This window comes from Lichenostomus cassidix, chromosome 10 (genome assembly GCF_008360975.1).
Source record: "Lichenostomus cassidix isolate B80296 chromosome 10, HeHo_3.0, whole genome shotgun sequence".
In the NCBI taxonomy this organism is placed as follows: Eukaryota; Metazoa; Chordata; class Aves; order Passeriformes; family Meliphagidae; genus Lichenostomus; species Lichenostomus cassidix.
In genome coordinates this window covers 7,704,262-7,718,373 of record NC_139491.1, presented here as the reverse complement: position 1 = coordinate 7,718,373, position 14,112 = coordinate 7,704,262, and positions in this window count along the sequence as shown.

The following is a 14,112-nucleotide window of genomic DNA, read 5'->3' as shown; positions in this document are numbered from 1 at the left end:
GAAAAACATTGTGACAGAGGAGGAGGTGCCGAAACACTGTGTTCCCCTGCCATGGCGCAGGGATGGGGACAGCCAGGCACGGGAGACGCTCTCTCCTGTACACGCGTTGCCTCCATTTGGCCTGAAACAACCTCACCATTGAAAAAAGAAGAGTAATAAAAGACCTAAAATCCTCCGTAGGATTGGTCTCAAGCGCAGCAGCAGTGTGGGATGCAGGGGAAGGGCTGGCTGGCTATAGAGAAATTAAAAATATCATAGCTGGGCCATCAGGATCTCCAGCCCTCTTGCCAGCAAGTGGTGTATTGTATCTTCTTTTATGATGGCAAAAGCAGGTCTGACAGGGGTTAGAAATGGTCTCTGACAAATGATCCCTGCAGAGGCTGAAGCATACGTTGAGCTGCATCCTTTCTCCAGGACAGGGCAATCCTCTTCCCTGTGCTGGGATCTGCTGAAGGAGGGAGATCTCCTCCCAGCTTCTTGGCACTGGGAAAGGGATGTAACAGCCATTTTCTGCTCACAGCTTCATCCAGAGAGTGCACCAGAAACCACCACAGGGATGTTTACTGACAGACACCATATACAATGTCATTTCAAAAAGGGAGTCCTAAACTTTTCTCCACAAGTCTGCAAAATCTGAAAGCAGAAGCAGACCTTTTAGGCACTGTATTTCCTACTATGTCACTGGACTGTTGTTCCTCCATCCCACACCATTCAAGTTCTGTCTGTGTCCCAGATAATCTGTGTTTCCAACCTCCATGGCCTCTGATCTTTCCTCCCAGCAGCTTGCTAGGAACCATGGGGATCAGTAATGGCAAAGACTGGGTGAGCCTCACTGCTTCAGCGAGGTGACCAGCCCCCATCTCTGTAGGGACAGGTCTGTGAGCACTGGGACATGGTCCTGTCCCATGTGCATGTGCTGGAAAAAGAAGCCCTGACCCAGTTCCCCGGCCCTCTGGGCTCTGCCTCCTCCTCGTGGGAAGACACCTAAATTGCCCAGGCTGCTGGGCAGCGAAGCGTTTTATTGCCCGTGCTCTCGCGGGGCTCAGTCTGGTCTCAGTACCTAAATCACTCGCTGGGGCTGGCCGTGCAGTTTTAATTCCCTGGCAAACAATGCCGGGATCGGGCTGGCGCGTTTGAAGTGCAGTCGCGGCCCCAGCAGTGGACGGAGGGTTTCTCAACGGGGGAGCGTGGAGAGCAGAGGATTGGGCTGCTCCGGCAGGCGGGAGAACGTGTGAGAAAGGGGCTGTGGATGCTCGCAGGGATTAGGTGGTACAAATTGGCTGGGAAGCACCGGAGGCATTGACCAAAGTTGTCCTGGGGCAGGTTCCCATGGGGGGGGTGGCTGAAACAACCTGCCTTCAAGGAGGCTGGAAGGCCCAGCCTGGCTGCTAATCCCCTGAGATCTATGTGGCACGGAGCAGACAAGAGGTTAAAAAAAAAAGGAAAATCTCATGTAAAGGTGGTGGTTTCCCCAAGGGGATGATGTTAGAGAGAGCAGGGAGGAGGTGGGGGGAACAGCATAGTTTAATCCCGCTTTTAATAGGCAGGTGGTGGGCTTTGCTCGCACTCCTGCTCCTACAAGCTGCTGCAGAGATTTTGGCAGAAGGCCCTTGCTCACCTCTGCTGTCCCTCACTTTTGGTGGAGAGGGGCCCCATCTGTGGATCTGCCCAGGGCAGGGGGGTTGCATGCTTACTACATCCATGCCCATGTGTATGTTGGTGTGCATGGCTGCAGGTACATGGTGCCAACCCCAGATTTGTGCTGAGACGGGCTCATTGCACACCCCAGCCACTGGCCACTGCTGGCAGCGTGCCCACATGTGCAAAGCCACATGTCCCCACAGCCGTGCCTTCAGCCTTCTTAACCTTGCACAACTGGCACACTGAAAGGCATGCTGCCAATGTTGCTGGATGTTCACGTGCTGTTGGCCACGGTGCCACTGTGCTGTCCTCCCACCTTTGCCACTCACATCCACCTACCTTTGGGCTGCAGAGAGCACGTGTGTGTCCAACCCTGCGTGTCCAAACCTGCATGTCCAACCCTGCGTGTCCACCCCTGCGTGTCCACGCCTGCGTGAGCACCGCTCCAGCCCCTTCTGAAGGAGCGCTGTAAATTGTAATCAGATTAGGGCAGCCGGTCGCTTAGGGCCCTTGAAAAGGGCATACGTCCCCTCATCAGTACCTAGCATTGAGTCGCACAAAGGGTCTAAGTAACTCGGCAGGGGTCGGGCCCTCTGGAGCGCAGGGGAGGGGGCTCGCCTTTCTTTTCTCTCTGTCCCTTGTAATTATGTCAATTTGCTAGCCAAATTGTTTGCTTGAGTGGACAGTGGGGGCTTGCCCCCCTTCACACCTCCCCCCCACCCCTAACCCCATTCATGTGCTAATGTGGGAAGGAGCACGGCCTCCTGACTTCGGGAGGTGGCCGTCAAGGAGCAAAGCACAGGGGGGCATGGGCCAGGAGTGCCCCATTTATGTGCCCGTGGATGCCTTGGCCTTGCAGCCCTGATGAACGGGGGACTCCCGTTTTCTCTAGCCCTTGACAGGGTGTGCAATATCCAGCCAGCCCCAGCCAGCTCTGATTTTCTCTGGCCACCCCTCACCTGCACCACATGCCTGCTTGGGCCACGGGATCCCCAGGGCCAGGAGCCGTGCCCTCGCACAGTGGTTTTCCCGGCACACCTCCCCACCCGCGCACCTCCCAGCATTTGCATATATTCTGCCCACAAATCCTTGTCAAGGGGACCCTCTTTATTGCCTGTATAGATCACAGGGTGTTAGTTAAGGGGCTTCTTTGTATTGCCTCAGACAGCTGGGGTCATCAAAAGTCCTGTGGTGGGAAGGAGAGACAGGAGGAGGGGGGAAGCTCTGACAATACAGACTGAAGGATTAAAGGAGCATATAAAGTTCCTATTGAGTGAGACAAGAGGCTGTTCACTCCCAAGATTGACAGCAACCAGGAGGCGATTCCCAACACAATGTCCAATTAATTCTCTACCCTCTTCGCTGCCGTCTCCTCCTCCCTCCTCTCGTGGGCTGGGGCATGAGCAGGGAAGGGCTGAAGCTAAGATGCTCGAGAAGGTAATTAATTATTCCTGACTAAGAGGAGCTTGCCGAGGTGCAGGCCAGTCCCCAGGCTCGCTGGGCATCCGTCCCCCTCCCACAGGCAGCCAGTTTAGGCCACTTCAGGGTAGTTTCCCTCTCTATCACAGAGCTGTCCCACCAAAGGTCCATCTCCATGGCATGTACTTGCTACTGCTGAGCCCAGAGGAGGCAGATTTAGGGCTAAAGCCAGGCTGACAGTGGAATGCAGCAGGACAAGACAGCGGCAGGAAAGCTAGGGAGCAGGGCAGGGTGCATGACCAAGATGTATGGGCATGCAGAGCAAGTGCGGAGAGGCAGAGCAGCGTGTGCAAGGCTTGGGGACCAGATCTTACCTGTGTGTGCAGTGGCAGTGGTTAAAGCAGCTCCACCTACCCTGGTTCTGTAGGGAGAAGTGGGTTTTTGGCAGTGAGGGTGCACTGTCACTGTTCCCTAGGCTGGCCATCCCCACTGGCCCTAGTGCTGGGCATACCAGGAATTGTAGGAAATACTGCAGGATAGTGCATCTCTTTGATGTACCCCCATGCACTGGAGTAGAATCTGGGCCACCTTGTGAACTTTCTGCAAACCACTGAATACACAAATTGTCTGATTGTCTGGTCTGTTTTTTTCCTTACAAACATCCCCGCCCAGAGGGAGAAAAGAACCTTTCTCCAAGCTGGCCATCTTTTTCTTGGCACCCTCTGTGGCAATGAGGCTCCCAGACATGAGTGGCAAATGTCCTTCTACAAGCGACAAACATCTCCAAACCACCTCATTTAGGAGATAAAGCCAAACAACCGGGACAGCTTGTTCTCACCACAGGGACATTTTGGCCAGCCCATCTTCTACTGCTCAGCACTGACCCCTTCCCCCCTGCCACCCCTGGCCATGGCACTGAGGATGCCCCAGTCAGCACGGGGTGGGGGACTAGTGCTGCCCTCCCTGCACACCTCACGAGCAGGAGATGCCCTCAGGATGCCGGCATGGGGCTGCCAGTGGCTCGGCATCTCTTGCCCGCTCCCTCCCGCTGCACACGCTCCCAGTGAAGTTGTTTGAAAGTCTTCCGGCAGTTTTCACGGCCAGGAATAACAGATTAGCCATGATCTGATCAGCCCAGTATCTAAGCTGTATTCTCCCTGCTGACAAGTATTTGAAAGAGGGGAGGGGCCACTTTCAGCCCAACGATGAATCTTTCACCGACAAGAAAAGACCCTTTTTTCTCCCTGCCAGCCGCGGGCTGCTCCGTGCCCTGTTGCTAAGCGAGACCCGAGGCTGCTGCTTGCACGCGGCTGGTTCCAGCCGAGCCCTCGGGTTAGCAGGATCAGGATATTCACACCAGACATCTTGTTTTTTAGGGAGGGTGTTTCTTTTCTCACCCACCTTTGGCTGGCAAATAACAGCTCGCTAGCGAGGCCTGGGGATGCCCCTGCTGAGGCAGCTTGCCTCGGGAGTAAAGGGAAAATGCCGAAGCCGTTGGAGGGCAGACTGGGGCATTGGGGTCAGGCACTCAGACCTAAATGTCAGGGGTTTGCTGCCACACGTGGGGGTGTCCCTATATGGGCTGCAGAAGGACAGCCACCCCACAGCCCCCATGTCCTGGCTTAGGGCACAGTGGGACCTTGGGGTTGTGGCCTTGGAGGATGCTTGGTGCTGGTGTCTGAGAAAATCCTGGCTTGCCCTCATGCAGGTGTGGCTCTGGGCATGGTTTTGCAAGGGCACATGTGGCAGAGAAAATAGGAGAATCATCTCCAGTTTTGGCATGCTTTTTCAGTCCCCACAGCTTCACTCTGCTCCAGAGCACCCTCTTACCCAGTCGGCGCCAGCCGTGTGACCCTGAGAGAAAGAAGGGAAATCACTAAAACAAAGGCTTCCAGGCTATTTCTGGAGCTGCCAGCATGAGGTGCCCTCGCCTAAGACATGGTGCTCGCATCTCCCTCCTCTCGACTGCAAGGCAGCGGTACAAGCAGGGCTGCAGGCTGCCAGGGCTTGGGCTGGCACCTTTGCAGAGCCCGGCCCGCCCTGCCTGCCCTCGCTCGCAGGCAGAGCGCTGGGGGGAGGAAGGAGGCTCTCCTTCATTCGTGAGCCGCTCCAGTGACTCTCTAGTGCTGCTGCCGAGCCTCCCTCGCCAGCCCCGAGCAAAGGCATCCCTGGTGTTACTGATGCACGGCAGCTCAGGCTCTTTGTGAGCAGCCGTGTGCAGGAAATCTCTCTCTCCGCTGCTGTAGGAAGCCTGGAGAAACCCACTCATTCCTACCTCAGCCCGGGAAGACTTTCTTGACCTCAGACTCCTGCAAGCCCTTGATGTCCTGTTAGAGGTGACCAGGGTTCATTCCACTGATGTGCAGGACTGTGGAAGAGACATGCAGGGAGGCTGTTTCCTTTTCCACGGGAAAAATAAATGGCTCTGGCACGGCGTCTCAAACTGCTCCCTCTCCTCAGGCCATGCCCTGTGCCCAGATGGTGCAAAAAAGCCCAGGGAAAGATGCCAGAGGGGATGCAAAAGTTACTGCTGTTTTGAGCAGCACAGAAAGGAAAGAAATCCTGAGCCTCTGGGTTTGAAACACAAGAGGTCAGATCCATGGCTCTGATACAGCCTCTTTCTGGATCTTTAGCAGCAAAAAGCAGCTGAAAAACTGGCCTCTCCAGCCCAGGGAGCTCTCTTCCAGTGTGTGGAGGGTCACTCAATGACTGAAGGGGGTACCTAGTGCTGATGTCACAGCCACCTCCAGTGCCATGGGAAATGGGACCAGTTTGCAAGTGCCTAGAGGTTGTCCTGAGTCACATCAGAGGCATGTTGACTTTCTCCAGTCTTCCAGGGAACGGAAGTACCTGCATTTGACATTCCAGGGGAAGGTGGAGTTATGGTGCAGGTGCTCTGTCAGTTTGTGCTTGCCATGGGCAGCAATTGCTGCACGGGCTGTTTGCCATTCTTGGCAGAGGGCACCCACCCTGAATAAATCCCTCCTAGCCAGCAGCTTCTAAAGGACATGCTCAAACCTCTCTAGGCTTGAGCCAACAAAGCACAGGCAAGGTCTGATGAATTTTGAGGCTCTCACACAGTCCTACCTAACCCTGTGTTACCCTTTTTTTCCTGGCTATTGCCCATTCTGGCATGGGCAAGCTCTCAGCTTTGGGACCTTAGCAGTCCTCTGGTACTTCAGGCCAGATTTCTCACTCTTTTTGTGTGTCCCAGCCAGCCATGAGTCATGTTCTCCACTACACAGACAGGTCTCCTGCCTCACTCTGCAGCCAGGAATCACCTGTGTATATGAGCAGTGAGGGAGCTGGGGCAGGGCTGGAGCACAACACCCTTCATCCTCTCCCAGGGAGCCTGAGTGACTTTTGATAAACGTCTTAAAGCTTCCTGGCCCATTGCTTGGTTAAACCTGCAAATGGCTTCTGTTCCTCTCGGTTGAACTGTCCAACTCATTGACTTCATCATCTGCAGTATGATACCCAATGCTCACACCATGGACATGAAGACACATGTTTGACTGCCCCTGACTTTCACACTGTCATGGTACTGACCAGATGTTTAGGAGCTCCATGTGCTACAAACAGCAAGTCCACAGTGTCAAATTAATTGCTCCTGACTTTATTCCTTTTGTCTCAATTGTTTCTCCTGGCTTTGCTTCTAAGCCTTGGCTTTGCCTTGGATTGTGCTTGGCAGGTGCTGGAAGGTGCTTTGTGGATGAGAGCAGGAGCATCCCATATGGCTTCACTTTTCTCTGGGGAATCCTGAACTACTAAAACCAATTTACTCTGTAACTCTGGCTAGTCTCTACATTGGAAATGCTCTACAAAATCCTTGTTTGGGAAGGATGTGGTTTTCAGAGAGGTCTGACTGTCCTCCTAATGGTCTGATCATCTGCAGGAGAGCACAGGGGCTCTTGTGTGGCTGGGGCTGAGCAGCACCACATCTTCTTGAGGAAGAACGAAAAATTTGCCTTCAAGATCTAGCCGGTAAAACCTGATCTGAGAATTCATGTCCCAGTGCTGAAATAAACCATTGTGCAGCGAAGAATAGTACACAATGTAAGCACTCAGGAAAGAAGAAAATAATTTTACCCTGATTTCTAGTGTCTTCCTGACTTGTGAGCACCCTTCCATACTCACACATGTCAGCAGAACACCACGGAGACATATTTATATGAAAATCCATTTGTCTCCACAGCTATCTATAGCCTTTCTTCCAAGCCCTTCGCTCCTGTGGCTGTAGGCTCAGTTTGCCTGTTTGGTTCCAGCGCCTGGAGCATCCCTGTGCAAAAGGACAGCATCAGCACCCCGTGTCCAAAGAGAACCAAATAAAGAGCCATCGTGGGATCAGAGTGGGAGCTTGGATGGTTTGGGAGCACATGGGGAGCCTCGAGCATCAGAGCATCCTTTTCTGGGGCGCTGCAGGCAGGGAAGGGGGTGCCCCCACGGGCCTCCTTGCAGACGAGGGCCCCCGCTCAGAAAGAAGTGGTGGCACATCAGTATGCAGGAGTGGTCGCTGCTAGCCAATAAATTAGCATAAACCACTCTAGGAGGTAAATAGACATACAAGGCGCCAGTGTGTGCAGCGTGGGCTGCGGCTTTGTCTCAGCCCCACTATTGTCACGGCCCCTGCTGCACACTGACCGAGTGGGGCCGGTGTGGTGGGCTCTTACACTTTTGACTGCTGGATAAAAGGGGGGAACATAAAGAGAGGGGAGAACTTTTTTCGGGTTTTTTTATAAGTCCAGACGAAGTTACAGACGTCTGTTAAACGTCAATTACAGCTGAATAAAGACGTCTGCTTGAGGCTTAGTTATGGCTCCTTTCAGCCACCGAGATTTTTCCAGGGCTGGTCCGGGATGCCTTCGGCAACCTAATTTGGAGATTGTAACTCTATAAACAGGCTCTGGCATTAATCAAGGCTGGTGAAAATGCAAATGACGGCATGGAGGGGGCTTGGGGACAGGACAAGGTCCTGTGCCTTGCAACTCGGGGCAGGGAGTAAAAAGAGGAAAGCAAAGAGGAGGAAGAAAGGGGCCATGCAGAGGAGTAGGGATCCATAAATAGAGAGCTTGGTGGGGTTTGATGACTTTCCTCATGGTGCTCTGGGAATCCCAGAGCTCTGGGTCCCATCAAGACTCAACTTGTACTTGAGTATCAACCAGTATCCAACTCTGGTTCCCACTGGTTAACCCTTGTGGTGCTCCTGGCCATACAAACCTGGTTGCCTATGTTTTTCCTAGCAAGACCTAAGCTAAAACACCAACAAACCAGGTGTTTAATGCTTTAAAATCCTGGAGGATCACTGGCTGTTTTGGAGTACTCAGACTATATGAGACAGGATGTCAGGATAGTTTGGAGGTTGCAAGGAATGATTCCTTTTGGAAGGGCAGCTCATGCTCTGTGTGGCTCCCTGTTGCTTATTATGTGGCTTGTTGGTGTTGTTTCCATTTCGCCATGGGAAAAAGGCCTCAGATCTAGCTGGATGAGGGCAGAATGGAGTCCCTGGTCAGTGTTGTCCATGCCATTAAAAGACATGCTGGTGGCCACAGAGAGCAAAATACCCTTCAGAAATGACAAGGTGCATGAGGACCTTCTTCCCTCTTGGATACATCCATGTCAATCGGCCAAGGGTGGAGGGATGGAACTCCCCTTGGCCTCATTGGCAGTTTTGTCTTATGTCCTGAGATAGGTCAGTACCTGGCAAGGAGAACCATGTGCTATTGAATAGTCACATCCTAGCGAGATGTTGCAACTCAGAATATGAGGAATAAGGCTGAAAATCAGAGTGGGAGCAGTGCTCATGCTGAGGGCTCACTGTCTGGTGTGTGCTGTGGAGGAGGCTCACTCCTCCCTCTCCCAAACTAGGGAGCATCCTTCCCATGCTCTGTCCTGGGGCTCAGCCGTGCAGTGACTGTGGGATGGATGGTCCAGAGGAGCTCCAATCTCCCTCCTTTCCCCAGATCTTTTGGGAATCTTCTATTTTGGAAACATTTGAGAGGAGAGGTGAGTATTTTAGAGGTAACTGTAAAGCACAAACCCCCTTTCCATTCCTCCCCCTTGGGAAAGCATGTTGTCCTCTTGTTTCCTTTCTGTGGGGAGCATTCTCTCCCCATCCTAGCCTCTCTTCTTCTTTTTCACTCCCTCTCCCCCATCTCATATGAGTACACACTTTCCTGTCTCCCCTCTATTTCCATATCAGAAAAATCAAGCTGGCAAAGACACACAGAAACTCCAGCGAGTCTCTTCTCTGATTTCTTGGAGAAACTTGTCTATTTTCAGTAGACCCAGAGGACCAGGTTCTTCGGTTCTTCCTCAGCCCACGGGGACAGAAGTTGCAGTCCCATCCATCTCACAGACCTGCCACGGGACTGGCTTGAGGGGGTGACAGAAAGAGGGATTTATTGCAGAGCACTGAAACAGAAATGCACATCCCAGGTCCTTCCCCTTTGGGTGATGATGAGGAAGGAACCTGCCCCTCCCAAGCCATTATCCTAACGCTGCTGGGGACTGAAACCTGATGTATTTCCCCAGATTTTTTTTTTCCATCCCCCCATGGCTTCACAGAAATGGGCTGAAAAACCAACAGCATGCTTTTGGAAAACACTTGAAGGATACCCTCCTATTTAAGGAGAATCTACAGGATGGATTTAGGCCAGAAGACAATCTTTTGATTATGGTTTATACACAGCTGAGCAGTTTTCCTGATGAAACATCCCGAGAAATCCGTAGTTGGTCCTGGGGAAGTGTGAATGAGGTGCTGTGCCAAGGCTGTGGAAACCCCTTGCAGGGAAGTGGCATATGTTCATGGGTGTCTTTTGCAGGATTTGATTTTTTGCAGCGGGATGTGGTTCCGAGGAAAGCCAAGGAAAGGACAGGAGGGTGCAACCTTGTAAGACTGCAAAGACTGGCTTAGGCAGAGATGCAGAGCAGCAGTACCTGAACAGGCATCTGGTTGTTATGGGCCAAACTGGGATTGCTGGTTCTCCAAGGCCCCTGGCTGATGCTACCCTGCATTCACATCCTTTCCCCTGGGAAGAGAGGTACAGGCAGCTTTTTGGGGAACTGACAGTACTTCCAAGGAAAGGAAGGTCAGACCTTGCAGTGAAAAAGTGTCACTGAGCCCAGAAACCAAGAGACAACAGAAAAAGAAGGAATGGAGGTGGGAAGGAGGATGAAGATGAGAGGATGATAAAGGGGGATGTGAATCAGGGCACAGAGCCAGCCTGGCGGACAACGCCCAGGGCTTCCCGCAAAAAAATGGAGGATGGGGTGGACCAGCGACAGCTGGAAGATTTAATTGCTCCTCTCCACAGACCTGTTCGGCTCCCTCCCTCTCAGATCTGCATTTCAATACGAGAGCAGCAGTAAGTGGGATGCCGCTGGAAGGGGTTAGAATGATTAATCATTTAAAAAGCAAGATCTTAATTACAGGGTGCAATTTTTGCTATTTAAGGAGTCCATTAGTTTCCAGAAAGGAAAAAAAATTTTATATATATATATATATATATATATATATATATATATATATATATATATATATATATACTGCAGGTTATTCTCCTTTTGAAGAAAATGGGAGGGGGGAAACCGGGGGGACGCAACACCCAGGCTGGCGTGGCCGCCCCTGCCTGGGCGAGGGCGTTGGTGTGCGAGGATGGCGAGGGGGAGGTGGTGTCATTTGTTCCCCGAGTGATATTTTTGAAGGGTGCTGGCTGCGAGCGTTCGCCGCGCTCAACCACGCGTTGGCACAATCTGTGCCGGAGCAGGCAGACGGCTTGTGCTCAGCCTCCCCCGGCACGGCTCCTCCTCCGCCGGGAGCAAGGGGAGTATTCGGCCGCTGTCAGCACCACTGACCCCTCGGCCGGAATAGCTCCCAAAGGATGTTTTGGGGAGTAATTGCCGTGATAACATCTTGTCTGCTGGGAGCCGGGTTGAGACCTCGGACGGCTCATCTTGCCCGCGGCTGGGGCAGCTCTGATAATGCCGGGGGGCTACAGAGCTCCGTGGGCCACAGTGCTACCCCAGATGGGTGACACGGGGCATGGGGCACGAGGGGACACCAGCCCAGCCGATGCCGCGCCCGGCGGCTGCGGGCTCGGCCCCGTCTCACCCCGCGCTGCAGCCTGGAGGGAGGTGACGGGGGTTAATCGCCCACCGCCTCCCCTCTGACCCCTCTGTGGGTTTTTCTCTTGTATGGTCATTTAGCCGTCCCCTGACACAAAAGGGAGCGATTAAACACAGCTCAGGCCCTTCATGCTTTAGTGGATTAATTTGCTGATCCCCCACGGATTAAAGGTCTCGACAGGATCAGCGGGAGCAGCGGGGCAGACCCCGGCGGGAGGAGGCCACTGATAGTCCCGGGCAAGCTCCAGCCCGCAGCAATCCCCCTCTCCTGGGACCTCGCGGTGTCACCGAGCCATGTCAGGGTTCAAGGCATCGGAAGCTCGCCTAAATACCGCATCCCCAACCCTCCTGCTCGCTTTGCCGACTGCCGAGGGATGCAGTGTCGCTGTCACCCCGTTGGCTCCGGGGAGCAGAGCCTGTTCCCATGCACCCAGTGATGGTGAATGGGGCAAGTGTGACCGGCTGTCCCAAAGGAGGAGCAGTGGTGATTTTGGGGGGCTTCTCCCCAGTGAGGGGGGAGTGTGGTTACTCTCCCCAGGCCTGCGGGAAGCAAAGATTGCATCTGCCTTTAATTACTCCCTCTCTGCATATCAGATGCTCGTGCACCTTCTGCACATGAATGCTGATTAATTGCAGGGTTAGGCTCCGAGGCAGGCCGGACCACATTATTTCTGATGTTTGCTCTTTTCACAAGGAGAATAAATGCCATGAATCCACAGTAATCAGTGGCTTTTAGCTTGTCACTCTTATGACACTCTTTACTTAGACCAGGAAATGGCAAATGTGGTGGAAATAAGAACTTTATTATCTTTTTTTTTTTTCTTTTCCTCCCAAAAGGGAGATGTGTGTGGTGAGGAGGGGGAAGAAGGTGGTAGGGGCATCTCGTGGGAGAGGGAGAAAGCGGCTCCATTTTCCCTGTGCTTCAGGAGCTGAGCTTCACCCTGTTCAGTGAGGGAGAGAGGAGAAGCAGCAGCATCTTCTTTGTGAAAGGAGGCCTGGGTGGCACATCAGACTGGGACTGTCCTGGAGCAGTGGTGACACCTTGGGGACAGCAGAGCTGGAGGGCGGTGGGACCTCTGCTACCCTCCGTAGCATCAGCGGCCTTGCCTGAAATGCTGAGCTCGGGCATGCACCGTACAGCCACATCCGGGCACAGATACCCACGTGTGCTGCATCCAGCCCAGGAGACATCCCAGAGCCTAACCAGAAAGGAACATAGCTGGGGGGAAACCCAGAAGGATCATCACAGATAGATTTGGGTTGGAAGGGACCTTAAAGATCATCTAGTTCCAACCACCCCGTTCCAAGGACGCTTAGTCCCGTGGCAGGGATGAGCTCTGGGGGACAATCAGCAGCACCCACAGCATCTCCCAACCCCTCACCCTCTGCCTTCCCTCGCCAGCAAGCCCCGTTCTCCTCCCAGCAGAGCCCCATCGGCTCAGGTGGGAAACCCTTTCACCGCCTCCCTCAATGCCCTGCTACCGATCTCATTGCCACCGCTTAGCTCAGTGCGAGGGCAGCCCTCGCCTTTTCAGCAGCGAACATCTGGCGTGCGGCGGGCGCCTGGCCACGGCCGCCCCGGCCCCCTCCCCGCGCCGCCCCGCCGGGGTTGCCCGCAATTAGGCAGCCCTGAGCCCCTGGCCGTGGCCCCGCTCAGGTGAGCACCCAGTTCCGAGGATGGAGGTGTAATTAAGGTTAATCAGGGGGCCGGGGATCAGGGCGGTGGTGGGGAGACCCAGCGAGCCTAATGGCGGCCGTAATTAGGCAGCTGTGGAGAAGCGGTTAATGAAGACGGCAACCGTTAATAAAGCTCTTCCTGAGCAGCCTTCTGGCCCGGGTAATTGAGGGATTTGCAAGTGCCATCTCCCCCTTAACCCTGTAATGAGCAGACCCGTGGCAGCCCGCGTTAACCCTTCCGGGGACGGAGGCGGTGGCAGCGGGGCCATTTGCCGCTCTGCGGGGACGTGGCAGCAGGGCTGTGGTCGTGGGATGCGGATTTGAGCATCTCCCCTTGCCACCGGGTCCCCAGGGCTGCCTCTGCCCCGTGGCTTCCCCGGGAGCCCTTTGAGCCTTGCTCAAAGCGGCTGGCAGAGACTTTTCTCGCAGATGCTGTGGTTTCCCACGCCTGCCTCGGCATTATGCAATCCCCCCCCAGCCCTCACCGCCCCCCCGGCCCCACCACCCACCAGCGCCGGGATGTCATCATCAGCCCAGGCCCTGGGAACCCACATTGTTAGCTTAGTAAATAGAGAAATCCCCACTCAAGCATTGCAAATGAGGGCAGAGGGGGAGCCGGGGAACCGCGCCGGCGGGCCGCAGGGTCTCTCCCCTCTCTCTCTCTCTCTTTGAGTTGTCAGATGAATTCAGTGGTTAACAAAGAGCTGTCGCAGCTGGGCAGGGCGGTGAGAGGAGGCAGGACTGCAATGCCACCACTCCAGCGAGCAGCTTCAGCCCTGCAATACCTGCTGCAGGTGGGCAAGAGCCTGATTACCGCAGGGCTCAGCCTGCCTCGTACCTGAGCATCAGTCACTCTGCACCCTGAGGCTCACACTGCAACAGGGAGTGGCAGCCAGGGAAAAGCAGAGGGGCTGAGGACACATCCCATCCTTGCTTTGCTTTTCTGCTGCTGGTTGTACTTTCATGGATGCAATTCCCCAGGAAATCTTGGGACCTTGCTGAGGTATGGGGGACCCACCATATCCAAATGCTTGTGAGCATCCTGAATGTGTCAGTAAGGAAGTGAGGCAGATCAAAAGACACAGAAATGCTTTTATTTTCATCTGAAATAAAAAAAGAAGCACAAAAAGGCTGCTTTTACAGAGCAATGCTTCTGCTTTTCTGAATGGGGCATGAAAATCACCCTGTGATTGGAGCGTCCAGTGCCAGCTCTGGCAGCAGTGATGTTACTTTGTCTGTAGCACAGCAAAG